Source organism: Pinus tabuliformis, chromosome 3_2 (genome assembly GCF_031772625.1).
Source record: "Pinus tabuliformis cultivar Carrire ecotype Pingquan chromosome 3_2, CPIR1, whole genome shotgun sequence".
Lineage (NCBI taxonomy): Eukaryota > Viridiplantae > Streptophyta > Pinopsida > Pinales > Pinaceae > Pinus > Pinus tabuliformis.
In genome coordinates, this window is record NC_142302.1 from 637330054 (window position 1) to 637355570 (window position 25517).

The following is a 25517-nucleotide window of genomic DNA, read 5'->3' on the forward strand; positions in this document are numbered from 1 at the left end:
GTAGATTCCTATTTTCCTATGCCATGAACTCATGAATATTTCTATCCAACCACCCTTTAATTTTTGTCTTTGTTGGATTCCAGTGACATGACATCAGAAATCCCTTATGCAGATCTTGTTCCTGGCAACAAAACCATTTGTTGGGTTGTTGGGGCCTGACCTAGGTTTAGAGGTGATTTAGCCAAACAAATCTCAGTACTATTGCCCATTTTGGCAATATTCCATGGAGTACGGACTAAGGTATCACTCAAAGTAGTATGGGAGGGTGCTAGAACCAGGTTTCCGCACCCTAGAGATGCCTGATGGTTTCGAGTGGTCCGCGGTTGCACCCGTTGCTATGCGCACTTTCCTGTACCTCACAGCCTGAGATACTGTCTTCGCATAGCCCTACTTGGGGGCCGAACTGTGTTATTACCCAAGTCCTTCCTAGTAACCCAATATTAGTTTATTAACTTAGCTTATCTGTATGATTTCAGTTATACTTAAAAATATTCACCATCCATACAAGTGCACGCAGTAAATAAACAATATAATTGAAAATGATATCAAACATGTAATAACTCATAATAGATGCAGAGAATTGGTAACAAAACCCTTTTATTAATCTCTTCTCCAGTTACAGACTAAACTCTACCCTACGCACTTAGCTATAGTGGTCCGTGCACTCAGTTGCGGACTCTACTAGGCCTCTGTGCACTCAGCTACAGAGCCTCTTCCTACTACAACCCAGGACACACTTAGAATTTTCTTCAATTCTATCTTATTCCATCCCTTCGATTCTCTCATGTCTCTCCTCTCTTTACAACTTAGAGCCTCACTCTATCTATACAATCCCATGGTCCGTGGACCATTGGTAGGCTGACATTACATTCAAACTTAGGGCGAACAACCCTATGACTCTAACATACATTTTGCGCCCATAATTCATGGAGCTTTAGAATAATATCACTCAAAACTTGGGATTTGAGCACCAAAAACATGCTGTGGGGGGGATTCCATTCCCAGCAACTGATATTCTTACTTATGTTCAATTAAAAAATATAATCACATACATTCGGGCATCAAATAAACATTGTAATATAAACCTAGATCGTGATGCAATATAATTAGATGCATTAACAGAGACTAAATACACATTAGTTTCATAATACTTCTCTTTATTGATATCTCTTGTTCAATACAGACTCTATCCACCCTGCACACACATCTCCAGGGGTCCACACACTCAGCTACAAACTTCTACCCTAGGCCTTTGTGCACTTAGCTGCAAAGCCTCTACCTACATTAAGACCTGAGAACAATTTATAACTTCTCCACACTACTCCACTGCTAACTCTTCTCTTCTTTTCTTACTACCTAGAGCTTATTTAGCTCCTTTTTATACAATCCCATGGTCCGCAGACCATGGGTATATCTTTACAGCCGACTCAACACTTTACAAAATAAGGGCTAACAACCCTTTATGACTCTTGACACCTTCGCGCTCCGCAACCACAATATGCAGAGACTTTAAAACTTTATTACAAAATTGTCTCAAAACATCGGCTTTTAGCCCCATAATTGCTCTTGGGGGAACCCGTTCCCAACAGGCCCCCAACACAAACATGGTGACTCAACCTTGACTCACTCTAAGAGCATGAAGATCTTGGCACGAAGGCATCCCCTTTCAACCTGTATGACTTCCACCTCGATGGTGCTCTGCGTGACTGCCTGCTTCACTTATTCAACCAATTGCTTTGTTGCTAGTCCTGAACTGTCAGCCTGAAGCTTCTGCTGAGTTGCTTGTAGACTAGCAAGCTTGCCTTCAATGGATGTTGTGACTAAATAAGCCTCGTCCATCCAAGGCTTCAAACACATCTTCAGCACTGCCTCTTTGTGCTGAGCTGCATCTACATGTTCCTTCAGTGTTTTGGCCTCTAAGAGTTTTGAAAGTCTCTATGTGAGGGAAACAATGCACGTTGTTCCTTTTACCTCATCATAGCACTGCTGCAGTTCTTGCACCTCTATCTCCTACCACTGTACATTAGGATCTTCTTACAGACTAGTCAGTACTTCGAACAACTATTCAAACAGTCATGTGTAGTCTGCGACTGCAGTATCTACTATCACTATGGCCTCTATGACAATGGTTGAATGTTGCTCCTTTACTTCTGGTGACATTGAATGTTGGGCCTTCAAATGCAACTCTGCAATCTAGAGGTTCAGTTCCAGCTGAACCTTGGCCAACTCTGTTCGAGTGTCACACACCCCTGTAGCAAGTTTGTGGACCTATTCATCTACCTCTACATCCTCCTCAGGAATAGCCAATTCAGGGACCATTCGGTAGGCTTCCTTCACTTCCTTAATCATGCGCTAATTTGTGTTAGTAAGTTCCACCATGGAAGTGAGGGTGGTGTCTCGATGTAGGGCCATCTGCACATTATTAATCTTCTGATCAATGATCACCTGCAAATCACATTATTTGTGGGCCCTCAGCTCTGTGATCACCCCATCCTACAGTAGGTGGAGCACATCACCAAAAAGCAATGCCAGGTTCAGCCCCACTCCCCTTGAGGGTGTTGACAATGGGCCTGTCAGCTTCATTTTTTGTGGTCAGTGCTCCCTCCGGCAGCACTATTGCTCTAGATTCCTTCACATGCAGCTTCTCGACAGCTCCTGAAGTATCGATGGCGAGGTTGGTGGATGTCACACCGGTCTGTGATGCACAGATCAAAAGCTCCTATAGACCTGTCTGGATGGCCCCCAATACTTGCTATTGCTGCTTCTCAAATTGTTGTAGTACCTCCGTGGTGACATCACACACCGTATCTCTAATGTCATTCAAATATCCTTCTATTAGGGTGATTGGGTATAATGATGTCTTACTGGCCTTGTATTTCTTCAACGGCCTAACTTTTTCCTATCCTCTTGGATGCTTGATATGGAGCGATGTCATATGTGGGTTCACTCAATGCTACTCTGCTTTCTCATCTGTTTCTTCCTCTGTTTTAGGTGAGGGCAACCTCGGACCTTTGTCAGAGCTTCTCTCTGCTCTGCCTATCTACTCTTTCACTTGTTGTACGGAATCATGCTCTACCTGGGCCTTTTGATTAGCCGCCTTCCTCCTTTTCTCAGCGAGCTGCGCCATCTTGAGCTTGGCCTCCTCCTTTTTGCACTATGTGACGGACTAGCTCAATCCCACCACCGAGTCTAAGGCAGTGCATCACTCTGTTAGCCAATGATCAAGAACTGCATCGATCGTGCCTTCAGTTACCAAGTAAGGCAAGTCATGCCACTTCTGCTCAGGGTCCTTTCGTGCCTTGATCGATACACTCTAAAAGTCTACCTTGAACTCCACGTACTCCAGTAGTTTGGCACACATAGTAGGTGAAAATCAAGGATTGCGGTTGATAGCCATGTGTATATTCATTTCCATCATGGTCCAAAATATCTTGCTATCCTTTGTAGGTTTTAACCCCATAGATAATCGTCGTAAGGAAAGGGGAGCTTTTCCCCCCTTCTAACCTCCCAGTTAACTATGTGGGCTAGTCGTGGAAAGAATATAATACAAGCCAAAATTCTCCCACTTGTTGTTTTCTTTCCATAGGGGGCCACAAGAGAGCTTAGTCATTTATCCTACCCTACAACAACCATTGTTTCTCTATACCAAGAGAAATTCTCAGAGCTCATACATTTTGTTAATGCATCTGCAATATTCTTCAAAGTGTCCACCTTTACGAGCAACACCTTTTTTTCTTCTATCATATCCCTCACAAAGTGATACTGAACATCAATGTGCTTTGTATTTGAATGATATGCAGGGTTATTTGCCAAGATAATTGCACTTTGGCTATCATAGTCTATCCTTATAGATCCCTGTACTAACCCCATACTTGAACACAATCTCTGCAACCAAACTTTTTCCTTGCTTGCATGAGTGGCTGCCATGTATTCTGCCTCTGTAGTTGATAGTGCCACTACAAAATGTTTCTTACTCATCCAACTGACTGCACCTCCAAATAGGTTAAACACATACCCACTTTGTAGATCTTCTTTGATCCAAATCTCCAGCCTAGTCTACATCAACAAAGCCATGAATATCCAACACTTTGTCCAATTCTGGTCTTCCTTGGTAGCACAAACCATAATCACTAGTTCCACACAAATACCTGAAAACCTGCTTCGCTATTGTCCAGTGCTCCTTCCCTGGTTTTGACATAAACTTGCTCAATACTGACACTGCATGTACAATGTTTGGTCTAGTATAGATCATCTCACACATCAAGCTACCAACTGCACTTGCATATGGAACTCGGGACATGTCCTCTTCCTCTTCTTGTGTCTTGGGACACTGTTCAGCAGATAACTTTACACCTACAAGAATAGGAACCTTCACCCGTTTACTATCCTACATACTAAACCTCTGTAGTATTGTCTCAACATACTTCCTCTGGTTTAACTAGAGCTTCCTCTTTTCCTGGTCTCTTTTAATTTCCATGTCCAAAATATAGTTTGCAGCACCAAGATCTTTCATGTTGAATTTGGGTGACATGTGGGTCTTCAAAGCCTGGATAATTTCATTGTCATTTCCAACTAGCAACCTATCATCCACATATAAGACCAGATAAATAACATAGTCACCAATTAATTTGAAATACACACAGTGATCTGCTTTGCTTCTTGTGAAGCCAAGTCCCTGTATAAATTTATCAAATTTCTGATACCACATCCTTGGTGATTGTTTTAACCCATACAGAGACTTCTTTAACTTACATACTAGTTCTTTCTTACCCTTCACCGCAAATCCTTCAGGTTGCTTCATGTAGATCTCCTCTTCTAGATCCCCATGAAGAAATTTTTTCTTCACATCCATCTGTTCTACCTCAAAATCAAAAGCAGCAGCAACAGATAAAAGTAATCTAATAGAAGCTACCTTGGCAACAAGAGAAAAAATATCACCAAATTCAATTCCTGGCACCTGGGAATAACCTTTTGCTACCAACTGAGCTTTATATTTCTCCACCTTTCCTTATGCATTTGTCTTCTTCTTGAACACCCATTTACTACCAATGGGTTTCCTTCTAGCTGGCAACTCCACGAGATCCCAAGCCTCATTTTTCTGCAAAGATGCCATTTCATCAAACATGGCCTCTTTCCATAGTTTTCCATCCTCTGAATCTATTGCTTCCTTCACAGTTATGGGATCATCATTAGTAACATATAAAGCAAAATTTGAATAGAAAGCAGATGAACTATACCTTTTTGGCTGTCTTCTTTCTCGAACTAATCTTCTCACACCTAGAGTTTGTGGCTCTTCATCTTCTGATTCCTCCTCTATTGTAGAGTCTGCTTCTTCCTCCTTAAGCTCAAACTCTATATTCTCAGGTTCCTTTGGTTGGACTTCATGTTTAATAACATCTTTCACCTCTCTGAATACCACATCTTCATTGTACACAACCTTCCTTGTTACTGGGTGCCAAACCTTATAACCCTTTGGACCATCCTTATACCCAATAATGATGCACTTTTCAGATTTACTATCCAACTTGATTATTTTATCCTTTGGAACTTGTACATATGCATCACATCCAAATACCCTCAGATGTGAAAGAGAAGGTTTCTTACCAGTCCATACCTCTTGTGGAGTCTTATATTCGAATGTTGATGAAGGTTATCTGTTGACCATGTAACATGCAGTCTCCACCACCTCTACCCAGAATTCTTGTCCTAACCTAGCACCACTGAGCATGCTTCTTGCCCTTTCCATCAACGCCTTGTTCATTCTTTCTGCAACTCCATTTTTCTGAGGTGTATATGGAGTAGTCTTCTATCATGCTATACCACACTTCTTATAGAATTCTTCAAATTCCTTACTGCAAAACTCTCCATCGTTATCTGTCCTCAGCACCTTCATCTTCTTCTCTGTCTAGTTTTCCACCAGAGCATTAAATTCTTTAAGCCTGTCAAAGAATTCATATTTATTCTTAAGGAAATATATACATGTATTCCTTGATAAGTCATCTATAAATGATACATAGTACATAGACTTACCCAGTGATGGAACCTTCACAGGTCCAAACATATCACTGTGCACAAGCTCTAATATATGTTTCGCCCTCTTACCACCAGAGGGGAAACTCACCCTATTTTGCTTCCCATATACACAATTTTCAGAGAAACCAAAATCTAGAGAGCTATTACTCATACCTTCTACCATACCTTTACCATGAAGTATTCGAAGGCCCTTCTCTCCAATATTCCCAAGCCTTTGATGCCACAACATGGTCTTCTCTCCAGAGACCACTAGATTTTTTGCTCCACTTTCAGGAACCACAGAACTGTTGGACCCATAAACAACAGTGCTACGTTGTAGCTTGTAAAAAGTTCCAACCCAAACTCCCCACATCAATACCAGTGCTCCCTGAACCATCTTGCAGGTATCCTTCTCGAACACTATTTTTACACCTGCATCATTCAACTTGCTTATAGAAATCAGATTTTTGGCTAATGCAGGAATATGAAGAACACCCAGAAGTGTTCCAAACATTCCACATTACAACTTCAACTTTACTTTTCCGTGACCAACGATTCTAGCCTTCCTATCATCCCCATAAAAGACATCACCACCATCATATTTCTCATACTCGTAGAACCATTCTCTATGGGTAGTGAAGTGAAAGGATACACCTGATTCAATCAAACATGCCTCATGATCTACATGTGTACTTGAAGAAGCCAAGTACACACCCCCACCTTCATCTAAGGTGGTTTTCACCTCTACAGAAGGAGCATCACCAGATCCTTTCCTTTTTCAGGAGCTTTATATTTACAGTCCTTTTTGTAGTGCCCTTCCTTTCTGCATTTCTAGCACACCAACTTTACAGGTTTTCTTCGAGATTTAGATCTACCTCTAGATTTAGATCTCCCACTCGATGACTTATTTTTGTTTATGTTCTGGGACCGTCCTCATATAGACAAGGCATCACCATTCTAGCTCTCCATATTTTTCCATCTCATCTCCTCAGTCAGCAAGGATGAGACTATTTCATCAAACTGCAAGGCAGTTGCATTGCTACCTATTGCAATAACCAATCTATCCCATGAATCTGGTAGAGAACACAACAAACTAATGCACTTATCTTCATGTGAAATTTTAATATCAACAGGTAATTACTTACTTACCACAGTATTAAATGCGTTCAAATGTTCTGTCACCGAGTCTCCATCTTTCATCCTTAGGTTATACAACTTTTTTTGTAGGAACAATTTATTCACCAAAGACTTAGATTGGTACAAAGTCCCTAACTTGTCCCATAAAGTCTTCGCTATAGCTTCCCCTGATACATTCAACAATATTGAATCTGAGACACACAATCATATTATGCTCTTAGCCTTCTGATCCAACTTCTACCATTCTTCATTGGACACTCCCGTTGGTCTAGTACCTGGATCTACCATGATCCACTCATCTTTATCCACCAACAGATCTTCCATCTTAAGTTTCCATAACTCAAAACTCTGACCACTAAATTTCTCGACCTCTATCTTTCCACTACTCACCATATTCTTTCACCACTAGAATCGATCCTGTAGATCTACCACTGAATAGGTTCTACCACAGGCTTGAGCAAAATCCCTCAGCAATAAAGGCTTCCCCTTGCAGAAAAAACAACTCTGATACCAAGTGTAGGTTTTAACTATGTACATAAATTATCTGCATACGAATTCGAAAACACAAAAAATAAACAATGCGAGAGCATAACACATAAAACACATATACATAGACACTTCCCCTGGATCCCAAAACCAGGACTACCAGCTTGATTTTTCATTATGTTCCTTTCAATGTTACAATACATATTTATACATGTCGAAGCATCAAATACCATGGACCGAAAACCATCACTTCCAAAACAATGGAACAAAAACCATCGTGTCTAAAATCATGTGCGAAAAATCATGCACAAAACCATAGGTAGGTCCACCCAACCTAATATAGAGTCCAAAAACAAAATTTTTTGGGGCACTGCCCTAGACCACATAGAGTGGGGTTACCTGCACCGCTCAAACCCCCTGTGACTCCCCCTACTACGCAATTGGTGCAACGAGTGGGGGCTTCGGCCCCCTTCTAACCCCCTTCTTAACTACATGGGCTAGTCATGGAAAGAATATAACACAACCCAACAAACTGCTTCCTTGCTTGCATGAGTGGCTGCCATGTATTCTGCCTTTGTAGTTGAAAATGCCACTACATATTGTTTCTTACTCATCCAAATGATTACACCTTAAAATAGGTTAAACACATACCCACTTGTAGATCTTCTTTGATCCAGATATCCAGCCCAGTCTGCATCAACAAAGCCATGAATATCCAACACTCTGTCCAATCCTGGTCTTCCTTGGTAGCACAAACCATAATCACTAGCGCCATGCAAATACCTGAAAACCCACTTCACTATTGTTTAGTGCCCCTTACCTCGTTTTGACATAAACTTGCTCAATAGTCCCACTTCATATGCAATGTCTGGTCTAGTACAGACCATTGCATACATTAGGCTATCAACTACACTTGCATATGGAACATGAGACATGTCTTCTTCCTCTTCTTGTGTCTTGGGACAATTTTCAGCAGATAAATTTACACCTATAGGAATACTTGAACCTTCATTGGTTTACTATATTGCATATTAAATCGCTACAATATTGTCTCGACATAGTTCCTCTAGTTAACTAGAGCTTCCTTTTTGTTCGATTTCTTTTAATTCCATGCCGAAAATATAGTTTGCAGCACCAAGATTGTTCATGTAGAATTTGGAGGACAAATGGGTCTTCAAATCTTGGATAATTTCTTTGTCATTTCCAACCAGCAACATATCATCCACATACAAGACCAGATAAATAAAACGGTGACCAATTAATTTAAAATACACACAGTGATCTGCTTTGCTCATGGTGAAGCCAAGTGCCCATATAAATGTATCAAATTTCTGATACCACATCCTTGGTGGCTATTTTAACCCATACAAAGACTTTTTTAACTTGCATACCAGTTTTTTCTTACCCTTCACCGAAAAACCTTTAGGTTGCTTCATGTAGATCTCCTCTTCCAGATCCCCATGAAGAAATGTTGTCTTCACATCAATCTGTTCTACCTCAAAATTAAAGTAGTAACAACAGATAAAAGTAATCTAATAGAAGCTACCTTGGCAACAGGATGTAAAATATCACCAAAATCAATTCCCAGAACTTGGGAATAACCTTTTTCTACCAACTGAGCTTTGTATTTCTCCACCTTCCTTCTGCATTTGTCTTATTTTAGAACACCCATTTGCTGCCAATGGGTTTCCTCTCAGCTGGAAACTCCATCAGATCCAATGTCTCATTTTGGAGTTTTCCATCCTTTGAATCTTCTACTTGCTTCACAGTTCTGGGATCATCATCAGTAACAGATAAAAAAAAATTCGAACAGAAAGCAAATGGACTATTCCTTTCTAGCTACCTTCTTTCTCGAACTGATCTTCTCACACCCAAAGTTTGCGGCTCTTTGTCTTCTAATTCCTCCTTTGCTGTAGAGTTTGAATCTTCCTCCTTAAGCTCAAACTCTATCTTCTAAAGTTCCTTTGGTTGGACTTCTAAAGTTCCTTTGGTTGGACTTCATGTTTAATAACATCTTTCACCGCTCTAAAGACCACATATTTGTTGTACACAACCTTCCATATTACTGGGTTCCAAAGCTTATAACCCTTTAAACCATCCTTACAGCCAATAGAGATGCACTTTTCAGATTTACTATCCAACTTTGTTATTTTCTCCTTTGGAACATGTACATATGCATCACATCCAAATACCCTTAGATGTGAAAGAGAGGGTTTCGTACTAGTCCATACCTCTTATGGAGTCTTATCCTCCAACACTGATGAAGGTGATCTGTTGACCAGGTAACATGCAGTCTCCACTGCCTCTGCCCAGAATTCATCCTAACCCAGCACCACTAAGCATGCTTCTTGCCCTTTCCATCAATGTCTTGTTCATTCTTTCTGCAACTCCATGTTGTTGAGGTGTATATGGAGTATCCTTTTGTCGTGATATACCACACTTCTTATAGAATTCTTCAAATTCATTACTGCAAAACTCTCCATCGTTATTTGTCCTTAGCACCTTTATCTTCTTCTTTGTCTCGTTTTCCACTAGAGCCTTAAATTCTTTAAACCTATCAAAGACTTCAGATTTATTCTAAGGAAATATATCCATGTATTCCTTGCGAATTCATCTATAAATGATACACAGTACACAGTCTTACCTAGTGACGGAACCTTCACAGGTCCAAAGACATCACTGTGCACAAGTTCTAATATTTGTTTCACCCTCTTACCACCAGAGGAGAAACTCACCTGATTCTGCTTCCCATATACACAATTTTCATAGAAATCAAAATCCAGAGAGCTATTACTCATAACTTCTACCATACCTTTACCATGAAGTATTCAAAAGCCCTTCTCTCCAATATGTCAAAGTCTCTGATGCCACAACAAGGTTTTCTCTCCAGAGACCACTAGATTTTCTGCTCCACTTTCAGGAACCACTGAACTGTTGCACCCATCAACAATAGTGCTACGTTGTAGCTTGTACAAAGTTCCAATTCGAACTCCCCACATCAATACCAGTGCTCCCTGAATAATTTTTCAGGTATCCTTCTCAAACACTGTTTTTACACCTGCATCATCCAGCTTATAGAAATCAAATTTTTGGCCAATGCAGGAATATGCAGAACATCTGGAAGTGTTCTAACCCTTCCACCTTGCAACTTCAACTTTACTTTTTCGCAACCAATGATTCTAACCTTCCCATAATCCCCTAATAAGGAATCACCACCATTGTATTTCTCAAACTTGTAGAACCACTCTCTATGGGGAGTGAAGTGAAAGGATGCACCTGAGTCAAGCAACCATGCCTCATGATCTACATGTGTACTTGAAGAATCCAAGTACACATCTTCACCTTCGTTTGAGGTGTTTTTCGCCTCTGAAAAAGGAGCATCATCAGATCCCTTTTCTTTATTAGGAGCTTGAGATTTACAGTTCCTTTTTTAGTGCCCTTCCTTTCCGTATTTCCATCACATTTCCTTTACAGGTTTTCCTGGAGATTTAGATTTCCCACTCGATGAATTATTTTTGTTTATTTTCTAGGACCGTCCTCGTATAGACAAGGCATCACCATTTTGGCTCTCCATATTTTCCCATCTCATCTCCTCTATCAGAAAGGATGAGACTATTTCATCAAACTGCAAGGCAATTGTATTGCTATCTATTGCAATAACCAGACTATCCCATGAATCTGGTAGAGAACACAACAAACTGATGCACTTATCCTCATCTGAAATTTTAATATCAACAGATAATAACTAACTTACTACAGTATTAAATGTGTTTAGATTCTCTGTCACTGAGTCTCCATCTTTCATTCTCACATTATACAACTTTTTCTGTAGGAACAATATATTCACCAGAGACTTAGATTGGTACAAACTCCATAACTTTTCCCACAAAGCCTTCATTGTAGCTTCCCCTGATACATTCACCAATACTAAATCTGAGACACACAATCGTATTGTTCTCTTTGCCTCCTGATCCAACTTCTTTCATTTTTCATTGGATACTCCCCTTGGTTTAGTACTTGGATCTACCGCGATCCACTGATATTTATCCACCAACAGATCCTCCATCTTAAGTTTCCATAACTCAAAACTCTGACCATTAAATTTCTCGATCTCTATCTTTCCACTGCTTGCCATATTCTTTCACCACCAGAATCAATCCTACAGATCTCCCACTGAACAAGGTCTACCACAGGCTCAAGCGAAACCCATTAGCAATAAAGGTGTCCCCTTGAAGCCAGAACCTCTTTGATACTAAATGTAGGTTTTAACCCCATACAGAAATTATCTGCATACCAGTTCTAAAGCAAAAAAAATAAACAATATGAGAGCATAACACATAAAACACATATACACAAAGATTTTCCCCTGGATCCCAAAATTGGGACTACCAGCTTGACTTTTCATTATATTCATTTCAATGTTATAATACATATTTATACATGCCGAAGCATCCAATACCATGGACCGAAAACCATCGCGTCCAAAACCATGTGCGAAAAGTCATGCACAAAACCATAGGTAGGTCCGCCCAACCTAATATAGGGTCCAAAAATAAAACTTTCTGGGGTGTTGCCCCAGACCCCATAGAGGGGGGTTACCTGCACCCCTCAAACCCCTTGTGGCCCCTCCACTACGCAATCGATGCAATGAAGGGGGGCGTCGCCCCCCTTCTAACACCATGGTTAACTACATGGGCTAGTTGTGGAAAGAATATAACACAACCCAACATCCTTGATGTGCTGAGCATCCTTGGTCGCCCACAGCGAAGCGTACTCTGCCACTTCTGGCAGGTCTGGCGCGACAGAGGGGAATTGACTATCTTCAGGTAGCTCCCAAGCTACCAGCACAATGGACAACAAGAGACATGCATAGTGGAAGGTTTTGTTAAGCTCCTGTACCTCACGAAAGTTCGTGACAAACTCACCACAAAGATATCATGCCCAATTAAACAGAACTCCTTATGCGCATTGGACCGCTAGAGCGATGATGGGTGCCGACACTTCATCTGCGCGACACTTCCACATAACTTTTCATGCCAAAATCTTCATGGCCATCTTGATAGCAAGATTGTACATACTTGAGATGGCATAGGCTTATGGCTTCTTCACGAGCTTGAATTTCTCCTTCATGGCCTCTACGAGGGCATGCTCACCACATTTTCTACCAAACATCATGGCCAGATTTTCCCCTATATAGGGCAGCTATTGATCCTATGGATCAACCTGTCAGTGATGGGTATAGACTCCTCCAGCCACAGACACCCATTATGCACCAAGCATAACAACTGCGTGATTACCAATATTGTAATGGGTGTGCGATTATAGTGTGGCACCCATAGCAAGTTGAGCAGACCTACCTTGTCTACACCCCTGAGCCACTTTCATGGTTCCAATGTAGTCATCTTGGTGGTTGTATGAACAACACATTGCATTAGGAAATGTCCTCAATCTCTTCCTCCTACATCTCTAAGTTAATAGTTTTTCCCTTTTCCTATGTGGTGGGCTTATCCTTCTGTGGGTTTCTTCTAGGAAATGCACACACGAGTGTCACAGCCTACTTTCCATTCTTATTCTTCACACTCTCCTTGGTTGGGGTAGGCTTCAGCCTAGGGATCCATGGTGACTTGGGGACTTCAGCTAGTACCTCTACAATCTCTGGAGAAGCTCCCTTTACCTCCATAAAATCCTCTGACATAGCCCCCTCAGCTGTCATTACTTCGATGACCACAGATTATGATCCAGGGATAATGTCACAGATGATATTGTGGTAGGACTCTGGAAATCAATCAAACAATAGCCAGTCAAGAAATTATTCAAAGAATGTGTGGTTCATGACCGTCTGAGAGCTCACCAACTCAATGCTCAAAATGCCAAGTGTTTTTTGTTGGGTAGCCACATGTAATTTATAGGCATTTTTGAATTCAAATCTAATTGTTCCCCTCAAATTTGGTTCATTAATGCTAGATTAGAAGTAGATTTTCAAGGATCTTACCCATAAATTTCATCTTAAATGCTACCCCTCGGCTCCATTTGGCTACATTCTCATTGTCAAATCATGAATAGTGACTCTAATGATCACTTTTCGACTAACCTGCATGGTTTTTCCCTGGGTAGCGCAACTCTCTTCGTGTTGTTATGAACCTGGTGACATCTCCTCATTTCGTGCAATCCCCGATCACGTATTTTCCAACCCGGGTAGTGTAATTTATAGTCCTGCACCTCATTTCAGTTGCTTGGAGCGCTATGACTATGCTACCTTTATATAGTCACCTGACCTGATCACCGGTATATGGCTTCAATCGGCTGCCATTCGCCTTTCCTAGGAAGGGATCTCCATTCAATTTAACCAACTGAATTGCTCCACCATCGATAATCTGCTTAATGACATGGGGCCCTAGCCAGTGCATCCTATATTTCCTTGGAAATTTATCCAACTTAATGTCATATAGCAAAACCAAATCATTTACCTTAAAGGTGCATAGTTTAATGTGTTGATCATGCCATGCTTTTTGCACTGCTTTTGGAACTATTGGTGAAATCTATCCAGAAACCTTTCTTCCTCGAGCTCAGCAAGTTGCATGAGCCTCTCTTCTAGGGATCTTCTCCTGTTTCGATGCGCAACAGATGGTCTGGTCCCGCATTCAATAATCTAGGCTTAAAAATAACTTCAAAATCATACTCCTGGAACAATAACAACCACCTACAAATTCTCACCCCCCAACACAGGCTTATTGACCAGGTATTCAATGCAAAATGATCCATATACATCTTAAAATGTCCACCCAGTAAATAATGTCTAAACTTCTGGAGTCCGTATACCATGGCTAGTCCTTCAAACACGGTGGTGGAATAGTTCATCTCAACCTTTGATAACCTCCTGTTCGTGAATTCTATAGGATGGTCCAATTCTCCTTCACTAGCTTATCTCAGTACTGCTTCCAATGCTATACATGACGCGTCTACATGTACGTGAAACTCCTTCTTCCAATTCGGGAAGACTAAAATCGATGCGGAGACCATTTTTCCCTTCAACACATCTAATCATTTCTGATAGTCCTCGTTCCAATAGAATGTGACATCTTTTTTCAACAAATTCTCCATGATCTCGGCACAGCCCTTGATAAACTTTCTGTAGCACCCAGTATGTCCCAATGTTGCATGCAGTTGTTTCATACTACTCGGCGCCTCTAGGTTAATTATCACTACGATCTTCATGGGATATTCCATCGATCCCTATTTGCATAACACATGACCCAACATAGTCCCAAAAGGGACACAAAACAAACATTTCTTTAGATTGAGTGCAATTGGGTACCTTCAAAAAGTATCTAGCATTAAGCACAAACTGGCCACATGGTGTTTTACCAACCCAAACATAGTCCAGTCATCAAAGTACACCTCCAGAAACTTATGAATGAAGTCTTTGAATGTAGAAATGACTACGCGCGAAAAAATTGTAGGTGAATTCTTTAATTTGAAATGCATTACGGTGTACTAAAAACATCCCCATTCAGTCGTGAAGTTCATCTTGCTTCTATCATCAGGTGTGATTTTGATCTAATGGTATCCAGGGAACACATCAGTGAAGGAGTACACTTCTTGGCCACCTACATTATCCAATACCTCGTCATTGATCAGAGTCAGGAAAGGGTCATGCATGCAAGCATCATTTAGCTTCTTGAGTTCTACACATATCCTTATTTCATCCTTCTGCTTCTTTTCTTATACCACCATTGGGCTCACCCAATCAGATTCCTCTATGGGCTCAATGATGCCTGCCACGAGCATCTTATCTAACTCTAAGAGGACCTTCTCCTTATACTTCAGATTGAGATGGTAAGGTATTTTCTTAACTGGCTTCGTGTTGGGTTTTAACGTGATCTTCATAATGCCCTGGTCTCCTATTATCCCCTTTAGCTTTGTAAAATTGGTGGGGAACAAATCCCGATATTTGCGGAGCAATTCGGTGACCATATCTACTATTGCATCATCCCAGTAATCTCCAATCTTTGCAAATTTGGGTTCTGCCTCTGTGCCAATATTTATCTGTTTAGTTTTTAGCAGCTCCGTTATATCGGGATTCTTGATCGGCAGTCCCTCAACCTCGCGGTGACGCTCGATTTTAGGGACATTAATCTTTCAGGGGTCCTCATCATCTTCTTCTTCAACAATCACATTATAGCATTCCATCGTGTGGCTCAACAGAGTAGTCCAATCGGGTTGAATCATATCCAAAGGATCCTGCGGTATCCTAAAAATTATTTCTTTGACTTCTTGTACTGCTTCGTCAATACAGTCAAACCCGTCTTCAAAGTTGAATGTCATTATGAATCCTTTGTGCAAAATATCCCATTCCCCTGTGCCATGGCGAAGCTCTATCTCCAAGTACCAAGTCATCGAGATGACATCTAGGGTATGACAAAACAAGTGCTCCCATTCATGTTGGGGCTTTGCTCCATAGGCCTTAGCCCATTTGGCCAAGTGTTTGTGCGGATCATCATTCCCATCATACTTTTCTGTCACTCATACCTTCAGCTTCTCAAAGCATGTCCTTATCATCCTAAAAATGTAAAATTTGAAATGGGAACTGATATTGTTACTCGTTTCATAGAGATAGCAAAAAAGTGACCTGATTATGAAAAGGAGTGATGCAGAAAACACATGTTTTCTTTAGAGCATAGTTTTTTGGCATTTTAATTTTTTTTATGTACATTGCATTTTAGAATGGTAGTGATTTTCACGCTGATTTAAAAAAGTGGTAATTCTATATCAGACCATTTTTTTAAAAGACCTATTTTTTGACCTTAAATTTTCTAATGTATGAAATGTAAATAATTATTTTGTAAATTTAATAATTTTTGAAGTGGTCGTTTTCTTCATATTTTCTTGTTTTTATTTTAATTTCATTTTTTTTGTAGTGAGGTTTTTATTGTTTTGCATTTTTAAATTAGAAGGTCGATATTTTGAATTTTTGATATTCTACATATTTATACATCCTTAACTAATTTTTCAATCCACATGAAATAATTGTTTCTAAAAAACAATATTTTTTAACAATGGACATAAAAATGACCGTTTTTAATATCATAACTAAAAAAATACACATTTTGATAATTTTTTGCTAGAATTAACATGTCAAAATCACAATTTTTATACGAAAATATTAACTAAAAATAGTTAAATAATAGTTTTTTTATGAATTTCATGTCAAAAAAAATAATAATCACTTTTTTTTTCAAAAAATAATAATTAACTTAAAAATTAATGTGAACATCACATATTACAAATATTGAATGCATAACATTATTAGTTTCCATAATCAAAATCGAATAATCACCCACCGACTGCTCATGGGGGTGGCTATCCGATTCTCGGAATCGGATAGCCACTGCCCGGCCACCCCCACGGGCGGCCGAGCGGTGGCCATCTGATTCTGAGAATCAGATAGCCACCACCCGACCACCCCCACGGGTGGCTAGGCAGTGGCTATCCAATTCTGAGAATTGAATAGCCACCCCCATGAGCAACCAGGCGATTGCTATTCGATTCTGAGAATTGGATAGCCACCCCCACGGGCATCCGGGTGGTCGCTATTCAATTCCGAGAATCAGATAGCCACCCCCACGGGCGATCGAGTGATGGCTATTCGATTCTGAGAATTAGATAACCACCTCCACCGGCAGTCAGGCAGTGGCTATCTGATTCTTGGAATCGGATAACTACCCCCTAACTTCCATTGAGGTGGATATCCGATTCTTAGAATCGAATAGCCACCGCTCAGCGACCGACCGATGGCTATCCGATTCTGAGAATCAGATAACCACCACCCGGCCACCCCCACAGGCGGCTGAGTGGTGGTTATTTGATTCTGAGAATCGGATAGCCACTTCCGAACCACCTGTGGGGGTGGCTAGGAAGTGGTTATTACATTCTTGGAATCAAATAGCCACTGCCCGGCCGCTCGTGGGGGCAGTGGCCGAAAAAATTGTTTTTCTTTAAATAAAAAATAAATTTTGTTATATATATATATATATATATATATATAGGGTGTTAAGCTCTTGAATGACCCACGAACTGGAGAGCTCGATTTCGACGGATCCGCGATCGATTCCGGAGATGGCCCCCACTGCTCGCGTCTGCAGTTCCTTGGGCTCGCTACGTGGTTTTCCGCAAGGAGGATCCAGATCTAGAGTCGATTGTCCACCTCTACAATCCCTGGCTCAAAGGAACCCGGATCTAAACGACCCTTCTGTTCGCCAAGATCTGACAGATATGCTAAACACCCAGAAGACGAAGAACGCAGACAATCATTGGGTTGAAACGAGTGGTCCGAACGGCCATTCAGGACACCACCAGGACTCAGCTGACGGGAACAAGCTCGGCGGAGAAGCAGTCTATTGCAATAATGGAACTCGCAGGATGGAAAATCGTAAATTCTGTTCAAGGTATGGAAGAAAAACCCCTTTCATTGAATATCAGAACGCTGCTCTGTCTATTATTGGCGTAGATCGGGTCTCCCTCCTACCATGGAGCTCCGAATTGGAGTCTCTCCCACCGATCCGTGGCATCCTATACAGAGCATGCCCTGAACCAACAGATCTAGGCCCTAATATGGCATATCGACCCTATTTGGTCCCGATCCAGGGGAATATGCGCAGATCGAGACCTGGGTTCGTCGAACCAGATACCAACATGGCAGATCAGACACATATGATAAATCGGGCACAAACCATATCAGATCTGGTCGCCCATCCATTGATATGGGACATGAAAAAGCCACAGAACAAAATCTCTGCATCAGATCCATCAATTACAAGAGCTGGAACTCCGGCAAGAGGATTCCAAATATTTATAAAACTACCTGAAGGTAAATCGAAATTTATCTGGGTTCAAGAATCGAATACTGTTAAGCAAGTGCAGGAAATGATCATGAAACAATTAGGATTCCCCATCAGATCACAAAATCTGATATATGAGGGCAGAGCTCTTCAAGACACTAAATATCTCTGGGAATATCAGATTAAACCCCTGTCAACAATAATACTCAATCTGAGATTGAGAGGGGGTGCATCTGTCAATGGCAGAAATAATAATAGAGCTGAAGGGAGTGGCACAGGTGCAGGGAAAAAACCAGGTAACACCTCCTTCAAAGACATTCTCCAAGGGAAAAACAAAGAAGGAACAACGCCAAATCAAGCAGGGATGGTCGCCAGGCCATATATTGTGGAACAGCGGGATCATACCCCAGTATATAACGTAGACACACCAGAAACAGAGGAGTAATGCAATATATATGAAAGGCAAGCAGTTATATGCAGATTTAACAGCTTTTGGCCCAAACCAGTTGACTTATTCCACTGGATCTTCACGAACTGGACCATGCAATGCGAAATACACCTCTGCTCCAAAGGATTCTTTATAGTAAATTTCTTATCAGCAACTGACAGGGACACAGTAATGCAGGAGGGACCTTGGTTCTGGGGATCCACAGGACTCTTCATCACACCTTGGTTCCCAGAATTTGACACAAATACAATGGTTGTTACAAAAATGCCAGTTTGGGTGCGTCTACACAACCTCCCAATACATCTCTGGACTGATCAAGTACTAGCTGGAATTGGAAATACCATCGGACGCTACATAAAATGGGACACACAGTGGTTGGAGGAAAGAATTTACACATATGCCCGGATATGTGTGGAAGTAGACCTCAGCAAAGGCCTGCCAGACCAGATTCAGCTAAAGCATGGACAGAGGAGCTGGACTCAAGGATTAGACTTCGAAAACGCTGCCTTCAGATGTCGAATATGTAGACAAACAGGACACCTACAAATCACATGTCCAGCAGCCAAAAAAGACAACCGAAGAAAGAAGAAAACAGAAAAACAAGTGAAGGGATGGCAATTCTCCTCACCTGATTCAGATGACGAAGAGGAAGAAGAGATGGAGACCACAAATCCCAAACAGACCAGCCAGACGAACGAAGTACCAACAGCAGAAGACAAAAGACCACAGGAACAATCAGAAGTAGCACAGGCAAATACAATTGATACAATGGACATGAGCAGAAACAAGCAACATCACATTTAAGATTCTGCAGACTCTGATAAAGAAAACCCTCAACCTGTGGCTGAAACTGCACTGGCATTGATAAGTCCAACAGAACCACAGGGGGTTTGGAAAAAAGTCGAGAAGAAAAAGGGGCGAAAACTATGATTTTCCCCACATGTACATAATCATATATGCATAACATGATGTTTTTTTGCTCTTGTACACCCTGCGCGGTGTTGACGGATCACTGCTTTTTTTTAAAAAGCACCATTTTTTACGGATCATTGTTTACAGCATATGCCGAGGGCATCTACAACATGTAATTTTTCAATATTAATGAAAGATTACGATTTTTCCAGTGGAATATATATATATATATATATATATATATATATATATATATATATATATATATATATTTTATTTTTTTTAATTTTATATATATTTGTAAAATATATATTTTTTAAATATTGTAAATGTTATTTTAAAAAATATCAAAAATAAATTTAGCTTTTTTTAATTTTAATTTTTTTTTTGAAAATGATGTTTAATTCGAAAATATGTATTTTTTTTAAATTTTAATTGTTTTTCGGGTTTTTATTTTATTTTTAATTTCAACATATTTTTGTTTTTTAGGGTTTTTTGAAAATGTTTTTAATCTTAATTTTTGTAGTTTTTAAATTTTTTTGGTTTTTTTTTTTTGTTATTTTTCTAATTTTTTTAATCTAGTATGTTTTTAATTTTATTTTATCTTTTTAGTTTTTCTTAATGCTTTTTCAAAATTTCCTATTTTTACTTAATTTTATAGTTTTTTTATTTTATTTTTTTTTCCAAATTTTTTTATGGTTTACCACATTAAAAAAATGTTATTTTTTTGAAAATATGTTTTTCTTATTATTTATTTCTTTAATTTTTTTTATTTTTTAATTCTTTTATATTTTATAGGTTAATTTTGTTTCTTGTTTTTTACATTTTTATGATTGATTTTTTTATTTTATGTTTTGTTTTTAATATATATTTTTATTTACGTTTTGGTATTTGTATTTTTACTTCTTTTTTTTTGTTTTTTTCAATGTATTTATTTTTATTTTTATTTTTTTAATTTTATGCTTTCATTATTTTTTTAAATTTTAATGTTTTTTGGAGTCATAACAAAATCTTTTACACCATTATTTCAAATGTTGAAAATTTACCCCCCCCCCCCCCCCCACCAAAAAAAAAGTGCTATTCAAGCATCAACACTTTTTGTTTTGAGGGTGTTTTTTGCACAATTTTTGCACATAAAGATTCGGTTTTACTGGCATTTTTTTCAAAATGCTGAAAATTAACCCTAAAAATAAAATCCATCATTCCATTATTAGCATTTTTCATTTTCAGGCTAGTTTTTGCACAATTTTTGCACAAAAAATTCGTTCTCACTACCATTTTTAAAACATGTTCAAAATTGACCCTAAAAAAAACTATCGTTCTAGTATACACACTTTTTGTTTTTAGCACAATTTTTCATGATTTTTTAGGGTTTTTTGGGCACAGTTCTCATTTTGAGTTTATAGTTCCCATTTCAAAGTTTACATTGTTTCCTCCTATACTCATGCCAATCATCAAAACTACCCTTGTGTGTACTTGACCATCTCGCGGGCATAGCACGCAGTGCCCAATCCAAAGCCTGGAAGCATTGCTTCTCTAGTACTTCCCTCTCAAATGCATCCAACAACATATCCACATCATTCAAGCCATCATAAGTGGGAAGATTTCTTATCTCTGACGACACACAATGCAACGACCGGGTCATCATGTTACAGCTCAGCGTAGTTACTTCATGTAGTCGATTCTTCCAGTGCTCTAATTCTTCGTCTGAGTTTGAGGTGCGGGAACTCTCCCAATACCATGTAATTTGTCTATCCACTATTGGATTTACACAATCTTGGTCTCGTGCTGTTATCTTATATATGCAGTCCAAATCGTCATCACTTTTGTAATCGCAGACTGGTTTAGTATAGCGCAATCCTTCTGTAGGATCTAGGGGTACTATTATGCGAAGTGATTTCTTTTCAAATATCATCTTTCACTTCTTCAGGTTGATTACCCCTTTCCTATCAGTAGCCCAATCAATGCCAAGGAGTGCAGGATAGGGGTTTCTATCATCCACCATTTTTATTACTTCAAAATCAGCCAATGGGCTTGCACCTTTAATATTTACAGTTACTCCTTACAATCATCCCATGGGGATAATATTCTGTTGATTTTCCATCATCAACTGAATCGGAGACCACTATAGCGTGAGTCTTCCCATGCGATCACAAGTTTGATTTGGCAAAACGCTTGCGTTTGACCCTAGATCCATAATAACCTGCTCCATTTCATATTCTCCTATTTGCACGGTGAGTCTCATCTCATGTCCTGTCCTTGCCTTATGCTTACCAATATTCTACACCATGCACAGTTCACCCGAAGTGTTTCTGGCGCATCTATTTATAAGTCCCCGTAACCCCTTCACAGCCTTGCTATCACGCAACAACTTCATGCAGGTCTCTAGAAAGGTCATAAGCATGAAAGGGTCTATTTCCTGAACAAGTTTATCCTAGCTCCTTGAGGTGGAGGTCTTAGTGAAGCTCTTCTTTTCTTCCATGAACATTTCGCATGCATGCTCGAAATCAAATTCAACCTCCTTCTCTGGAGCTTTGCGAACCCATGCACTGTCTTCAGGTTGTTTCCCCTTATCATTGCCTGTTACAATTCCACTTTGAAGCACTATATTCACATTCAAATCTTCTTCATGAGGCTCATCCCTGATCATCTGCAGGTTCTGAGTTAGCTGCGGAGGTAGCACCCCTTTGTCGCGTATCCTTGCTATCAGTGCAGGATAGTTCTCAGTCTCATGATAAAACTAAGTACAATATTTTCACAACGAACGCGTTGGGTTAGTGCATTCACAACCATAGTGTCTTGGTCCTCCATAATTGTAATAGATCAGTTGTTCTCGACCTCCTCCGCCAGGGCCTCCTCCACCTTGGCCTCATCCGTGCCATCCTAGTGCCCTGGTCAGGAGGCCGTGTTTCCACCTGAACTCTATAGATGCATGTTCTATCCATCATCAATTCATAACTTCAGAAAGTCCACTCATCATGCCTTGCTGACCTGCAGAAGTTGTCGAATAGTTGTTGTAGTGTTTGTACAAACTTCAATAGTAAATGACAATTATCAGCCATATGTTTCCCTACTACCTAACATATAGTGCACCACAATGTAGGCACCAGGCTCAATCCTGCTTAGGCTTCCGGCCTCAAAGGCAATTGTCCTCCTCTAACAATATAGTTTGCAAAGACTGAGTAGTGGTCTTATTCATGCCCCTGACCTTTACATTTCAGGCACCATATCTCTTTGCACGCCTCTGGCCAAACTATTCTGTCTTGCTTCAGACTTTGCATTTCGAGGCAAAGATTTTAAAAATACACATGGATCTGTTGAACCCCCAGATTCAGATCTTGCATCGGTGTTTCATGCAGTCTTATTGCAATTTCCAAGGCCTCTGCCTGAGTCGTAATCTTTTGTTGTGACAATCAAACCCTTAGGTGAGGCAAGAGTGAAGCCACGAACCATTCACAGTGCTTCCCATTTGTTAAATCCATATTAGCTTTGTGGATTTTACACTTCAATCTCTGATCCATCTCCCAAGGGGTCTCACCTAGTTTCATCGTGATTTTCTTGAATCCCATAATCAACTGCACCTTAGATTTAGGCCTACTAAAGTCTTTATTTAGCGCAGTCTAAATCTCTGCCAATGTAGCATTTTGGTTATCATTAGAGTACTTGATGTACCAAGTTAGCGCGTGATCCTACAAAGCACTAAGCAACATTGCCTTATGCATGTGATTGTCCGTGACACCTTGAGCTTCCAATACATCTTATGATGAACCAGAAGTGGTTCAGGTCCTCATTTCCCAAGCCCTTAAACAATGGCATATTCACTGAATTCGCCATGTTGAACTGTGATGGAGGTGGTGGTGGTGTGGGCGAAGTCGCAGGTGACGGTGGTGAAGGTGGAGGTGGTGTAGGTGGAGGTGGTAGTCGTGGGAATCCTTATTTTATCAACTAAACTTCACTTCGCAGAGAAGCCTGTGCTACTCCCTCGTTGTCACTCAAAGGAGGTGAAATCAGTGGGCTATATTCAGGACCCTTTCTTTCTTCGTTCCTATAAGTCTTTCCACTTCGCATAGCTCCGAACATCAAGGTAGCTGCATAACCCACTTTTTGTACAATAAAATATTAATCCAAGTATTTAAAGACTTCATGTACTTACCTTGTGGACCTTTGAAAAAGCATCGCTCCACCTTGTTGTAACTAACTGAGATATCGACCACGAATTCAGTCACAAATCCTCCTATGATACGATTGAGCCAATGATCAATGGCGCGAATGATCTTATCCTAAGATGATTCTAGTATCTGCACTAACTTCAAGGTCCAAATAATAGGACCATCAAGCCTCCACCTTCCTTGGCTATCCGCTAGCTTCGCGATCCACTTATATAACTCAACTAGAAAGGCATAGAAAATGATCTCATGAATTTCTATATACAAGTACCTGTCTGATGAGCCACAAAAATGGGTAACTTATTGAGCTCATTTTTCCTACTATTCTCAATTAATCCACCATTCTTCATAGTTTATTCACGCTTTTGAGTATATTTATTTTAATTGAATGAATGAGGTTAGTCACTTGACCATGAAGTCGAATACGTGATTATTGTAGACTTTTGGACATCTTTTGGACCAAGGTCAAGCATTTATGAGCCAGTTGATAGCCAAATATGAGGGAACAAAGCTAAGGATTAGTAGGAAGGGTGTCTCCTACACTAAATTGCACCTTCCTCGAGTTCTCCACCATCAGCTCGGAGTTCAGTAGCCCACTAAAGATGATTTCCAAGGGCAACCGAGCAGCTTTTGTGAAGTGGCTGATTGCTTGCAGTTTTGAGCAGACAAGCCCCTCGAGTTAAGGAGGGTTGTTCAAGGTCCTCGTGGTGCATAAGTAGGAATGCTTCAATCCTTGGTATTTTAGCTCTTGAATAGTTGTTTTTTCACTTTGGTGCTGCTCTGCCTTTCAGCTCATTTTCGAGCTTTTGCTGTAAACATTTCTGTGACATGGTTATCTTTTGAGTAATGGAGATAAATTTCACTTTGTACCAGCTCTGAGATTTTCTTAGGAGGCTGTAGCTCTTGGGGTTGGGCCCAACCCAAGTTCCAGTACCTCCTTTGTGTACTATTATGTGTTTTCTTTGCATTCATAGAATAATTTTTGTTATTTAGGTTAAGATATTGTTTTGTTACTTAGGTTTCTTTTGATGATTAAAATAGATTTTCATGCTTCAGGTTGATTTGACAGTTTGAGTACAGAAAACTTCTTCAAGAAAAGGCCATCAAGAAACCCTTGATCTCACCTCTCCCTCCTTGGGACCATGAGCTGAGAACAAGGCATACTTGTTGCCACAAAAACATTGTTTTGCCCTTTAATGCAATTGCAAGTGTTGGATTTTTAGATGGAAAAGTTGATAACAGTTGTGCTTGCATATTTAGATCTATTATTGCTTAGGTTTCCATAGTTCTCTTGCATGATTTCCTGTGCATAGCTTGTTTTTCATCATGATTCTGGTTTCTAGGTCAGATTAGGTCAAAGTAGATAGATCTCTGATTTTTTTAGTCTTTCTTTGATTAGTTTTGAGAGATAGTGTGCAGATCACCTGTAATCCATCCCTTCTTATCCTTCCTTCCTCACACAACCTGCTTCAACTCCAAATTCCGGATTCCTCCCCTTCATTTGCCACACTTTGCTAG